Source organism: Juglans regia, chromosome 4 (assembly GCF_001411555.2).
Source record: "Juglans regia cultivar Chandler chromosome 4, Walnut 2.0, whole genome shotgun sequence".
Taxonomy (NCBI): domain Eukaryota; kingdom Viridiplantae; phylum Streptophyta; class Magnoliopsida; order Fagales; family Juglandaceae; genus Juglans; species Juglans regia.
This window is the reverse complement of record NC_049904.1, coordinates 23,609,478-23,615,477: the sequence shown is the minus strand read 5'-3', so window position 1 is coordinate 23,615,477 and position 6,000 is coordinate 23,609,478. Positions and strand designations below refer to the sequence as shown.

Genomic DNA, 6,000 nt, shown 5'->3' with positions numbered 1-6,000 from the left:
ATGGCCTTGTTGTCCGATCCTTCAAGCCAGGAAGCCGCAATAAAAAGGCAACGAAAATGATCCCCATTTAAGTTCTTGTTTCCACTTGTCTATGCCCTTATCCTTCCTCTCACCCGACTCTCTTCGAGGAAGAACTTGGTTTTAAGGGACCGTTTGTTTACGCTTGTGCTGGTAGGGGCATTTGCTCATGGCATATATTTGGTAATGAATCAGTATGATATAGAGAGCAAGTGAAAGCTTGGAGCATGGATTTAGATATTTGATTGCCTATATTTCTCCAATTTAATTGGTTTGCGAGTGTTATGAAGCTCAGATAATCTGTTAACTTGAGGAATAGATTACGAAAAATGAAAATTTTGATTGTATTTTTCTCATCAATTAAACTATAGTTGCTGCATCTTTTATTTTTTTTCATTTAGCCAAACATTTGAGACCTGCAACGTGTTTCATCTCATGTTGCAACTGAAATAATTGCCATTTGCCAAATGGTGAAGCTACTTTTTTTTTTTTTTTTAAATGTCTTTTATTTAATGGTAACACATCTTCTCATTGATGCAACGGTAAAATTTTTTGTCATTTTTCCAACGACAACACATTTTCTCCGAGTTGCGATGCAACGGTAAAATTTTTTGTCATTTTTCCAACGACAACACATTTTCTCCGAGTTGCAACAATAATATTCTTTTATCTTTTGTCCAAGGGTAACACATATTTTCCGCTTAAACAATAATATTTTTGTCTTTTGTTCTAACGGTAATATTTTTTGTCTTGTATGTAATGGTAATATTTTTAAACTTTTTCTTAACTGCCATATTTTTTTAAACGGATCCCTTTTTGTGTATAAATAAGAGGACTTTTGGTTCCATTCGCATCTTCAGCAACCTAAATCTTTGAAGAGAAATATAATTTCGGCCTCATTTTCCACTGCTTCTTAAAATGGCTTGCACATTTTTTCGCAAATTGCTACTTAAACTATCCTATGAAGATGAGTTGGAGGTTGTTCTTAATAACGATGACGGATAAACATCGACTTATCGTAGTAATCATCAACGTCATAAGTATATTTGGCATGATCATATTAAAGGGCACAAACAGTTATTTCATGACTATTTTGCAAAAGTACCAGTATATCCCTCAAATCTATTTCGAATGAGATTTCATATGAGTCATCCTCTGTTTCTTTGTATTCAACATGAGGTAGAGGCTTACGAGCTCACTACAGTCAAAGAAGAGATAATGTTAGAAGACTCGATTTATCTTCCTTGCAAAAGATAACCGTTGCACTTAGAATGGTTGCACATGGAGTAACTGATGATTTTATCAATGAATACATACGGATTTGAGAAACCACCGCAATAGAGTGCCTAAAAAATTTTGTAACCGCAATTGTAAATATTTTTTCTAATGAATATTTATGGTCCCAAAATGCAACTGATATTATACGATTGCTCGCTGTTGGTGAACAACGTGGATTTCCATGGATATTAGAGGAAGCATTGATTACATGCATTAGAAGTAGAAAAATTATCAAGCAGCCTGTAAAGGTATGTACTCTAGCTATTGTCGTGAACCAACTATTATACAAGAAGCGGTTGCTTCATATGTCTTTGGATATGACTTGCATTTTTTGGACTACCAGGGTCACATAATAATATTAATGTGCTAGAAAGATCTTTCATTTTCACTAAACTTGCCCAAGGGCGTGCTTTTCTAGTAAATTACTCAATCAATGGCAATGACTTCATTATGGGATACTACATTGCTGATGGTATTTTTCCAAAGTAGTCAACATTTATGAAGACTGTTCCATCTCCATAAGAGAATAAGAAGAAATATTTTTCAGCAGCACAAGAATTAGCAATAAAGGATGTAGATGTTGCATTTGAGATCCTTCAACAATGCTTTGCAATCATTTGTGGAGATTAGAGATCTAACAAATATAATGAAAGCATGTGTTATTCTATATAACATGATCATCAAAGACGAGCATGATGATAATCAGGATCCCGAGTTCGAGTACGATCAAGTTGAGATGATCTTTCTCAACTCTCACGCAATCCTACAGTCGAGCTTATGGAGTTCATTCAATGTCATCATGAAATTAGAGATACTTCGGCACATCATCAACTCCATTCAGACCTAATTGAGTATCAATGAGAATTATATTCCCAAAAGTAGAGTATTTTCAATCCACTATAATTTCTGATCTTATTAGTAGTAACTAGATAGTCCTATTTGTTCAACTTCCATTCTCTAAAAAATATTCTCTTGAAATAGAACATGCCAAGCTGTATTATGTTCATTATCTGTAATAGTTTAAGCAGTTGTTAATATGTTGTTTACCATCTTTTATTCATGCACAAGATCATTGTCAAAAACTTGTTTTAAGGATAAATACTACCAAAGTTATAAAATTTGTTAACAATAACAACTAACCAATGGCTACAAACTCACTGATTAATGTTTAAAAAATTATACAAATTAGAGAACGCATCAATAACATAAATTTTATAAAAAAAAAAACAAAGTCACTAATTCTTAGCATTGCATCTCGCCACAATCTCCCTTTGAAGTTGCTGGAAATATGTCCCTTGTAGTTCAAGCAAGGTGGGCACATTGATCATCATGATTCGCTCCTCTCTCTCCAAGCCCTCACTCTCCGCTTGTAACCGGGCAAATTCAAGTCTCTCGACCTCCAATCTCAATCTCTCGTGAGCGCGTGACTCCTTGAGAAGAGTATACTTCATCTTGCTCAGCTGAACAATGTCCTTTGTTCGCCTGCCTTCGGCCTTACGTTTTGCTTTCTCAGCCTTCTTTCCCATTAGCCACTCCAATTCAACGATAACATTGTCCAATACATTCTTTGCTTCGATATCATTTACTGAATCTATAAATGCAGCTGAGGTATGAGTCGAGGTTGGGGACATCGTTAACCTTCACTTTGGACCTTCTTTTATGCAACGTTGAATCCATTTGGATTGGTCTTTCAACAGGTGCCAACAACAATAATCGAACTGAAAGGAAGTATTCTCTAGTGATTGGTACATGATCTTCTCTTTGGAAAACTTGCCATAATAGAGAGAAATATAAAACAATTACCAAGCAGAACGGCCACAGAAACTTTAAAAAAAATAGCAGCTATAAAAAGTTATTAGTAGTGGATGGTTATACTTTGTCTTATTCAGTCATGTCACTTTGATTCAACCCTTCAACTTGGACAAGTTTTGCACAAAATTTTTTGGTCGCCTCTTGAATGGTTGACCACCGATGTATTAAGGACCCAACACTTTACTCAGTTGTAGTTTCTTTAAACTGATTGAAGTAAATAAAAATTTATCTCAAAGTTGGGCGTGTTTTTTGTCCGTTCCTTAGATGACATCTACACTGGTATTCAACTATGTCGAGACAAGTAACTTGTCTTATCATTGGGTAAAATTTGTACCCCTGGTTATTTTTTTTATGACGAGATGCTCTATTTGGAGTGGGGGTGGAGAGTCGTCCAATGTCAAAGGAGATTGTTGAGTTTGACTAATGTAAGTGTGGTCAAGGAGTGGGTCCTGGTTAAGGAGGGTCGTGAAATACATATATCCATTGTCTTGAAAGTCCATCTCTAACAAATTCTAGACACACAACAATTGATAAATATGTTAGAAACTCAAGAACAATAGATTAGAGATTTTGAGAGTGGTGATTGGCCATCCAAGTTACCCTACCCTAGAGTATGTCCCAACTTTCATTTATCCCCACTCAACTTTGTATCATCACAGTTGAGGGGGACAGACAATGACAAGTACATATGCCCATGCTCTTGGGAACCCATTATAGAAGCATGCCAAAATCAAACACAACCAACTACAAGAAATGATGTAGATTTAAAGAAGATGAAATGATGTTTAGCATATATATCTCACATCAAAACTAGTGAAATAAGAAATTATCCAACGAATAAAACTGAATATCACATCCCAATCACAAAACTGAACAGCATGCATGTAGATATATTGACAGCATGTATAATTTTGTTGAAGTTGGTAAGCATGCCTATAAAAATCTCACATCCATAGTTTTTGAACAACAACTCTAAATTGTAAGTAAGATGGAATATAACAACATGGATATAGAACAACTCTGATATTTGAAAGAAGTAAATAATCCAATGAAAGCCAAAAAAAAAATCACAACTAGGGGGCTTATAAAAATAATCAAGACTCTAGGTTGATCTTTGAATAATAGAATAGCAAAATGACAAATTAATCATACCATAAGAACTTAATAACAAAACTGAATCTAAAGAAGAAACTAATCTAACAAATAAAACTGAACAACATGAGTAAATCAAAATAGAACACTAAAAAAATACCAGAATTTCAATGCAAACAATACTGACCAGAATGTCAAAATCAAACAAGAATAGCAAAAATAACAAGCTTTTAGGTATATGTCCATGAAAAGATGTTTAGCATAGATATATCACATCAAAGCAGGTGAAATAAGAAACAAATTCACGCTTCAAACCGAAAAAAACACGCCTACATGCTAAATGAATAATAGACCATGTCAAAACATAATTGCAGACATGTTTAATACAACATGATTTTAAATAAACAAACAGTATGCATGCTAAATGAATAAGAGCAACATCATCCGCTTTCCTAAAGAATAACATAATTTAAATTTACAGCATTTAACTTCAAATATCAACCATAAAATATTTTTTTTTCCATGGGGCTTAGAATTGTTTTTTATTTACAGCATACATAAAATAGGAGCCCAAGCTCGAATGGCTGCAAAACCTTTAACCATGGTTGCTTTTGTGAAAACTATAACAAGTAAAAGGTGGCAAACCAGGGTTAGGATTACCCTGCCATATCGATCGAGCCCTATTGACAGCACTTATGATTTTACACATCAAATAGTAATTAGAACCATCATCACAGCCTTACACTAAACATGCAACCCTAACGAGAGCCCTAAATCAACACCAAAAGTGGCAAAAGAAAAAAGTAGAACTAAACGTCAATGAGAGAATCAATAAACAATAGGAAGTAGGTAAATAAATAACACAAAACAAGTATAGAAGAGATCACAACTGACATATGTAAATAACAAAATATCCCAACTCAAAATATTGTCTACAAATCACATGAACAGATTTTTCAATATTCAAATATCACAGCAATCGATTCCTCAAATCACAAAGGCACAAAAATAGCTACCTTTCCATCAAAGAGTCAACGCATAAATGGCTCAAATCACATCATAGGTTTTCAATATCACTGGCTCAAATCCGACTCAAACAACATAGAATGACAGTGTGTAAAATCACAGATAATTTAGAACAACAGAATCACCAAAATTTAATAAAACTACAATCAATTACAGAGGCACAACAATAGACTTCCATCCCTCACAAAATCAACACAACTGGGGGCTCAATTCACAGCATGGGTTTGAATGACAGTGGCTCAAATCCAATCCAACCAACATAGAATGACAATGGGTAAAATTACAGATAACTTAGAACAACAGAATCGCCAAAATTGAATAAAATTACATTCAATAACAGAGGCATAATAATAAACTTCCATCCCTTGGAATCAACACAAATGGGGGCTCAATTCACAACATATGTTTAAATCATAGTGGCTCAAATCCAATCCAAGCAACATAGAATGACAGTGGCTAAAATCACAGAATCACAAAGAACAACAAGAGTACGAAAATTACAGTAGAAACCAAAGCACAACAACAACTTCTAGAAAATCTCAGAGCCAAATCTCATAATCACAGATGATTCACAAAGAATAAATCAAAGAAGCTCTCCGAATGGATTTGCCCTATATTTTTTTCCAAATCCGTAACACAATCTTAGTTGGTGAAACCGTAGAAAAGCTCATAGACAAGATACCAAATCCAACTGTTAGTCTAAGACTAGGGTTTTTGATTTTCATCTCAGAAAGATCCAATGAATGCATAATGCAAAGTAGAGATTCGAAACTG

At 34.3% G+C, this 6,000-nt stretch overlaps 1 pseudogene; it reads left to right on the top strand.

The window, feature by feature from the left end:
• On the top strand, positions 1-272 carry LOC108990240 (annotated as a pseudogene).
• Positions 273-6,000: the final 5,728 nt, after the last annotated feature.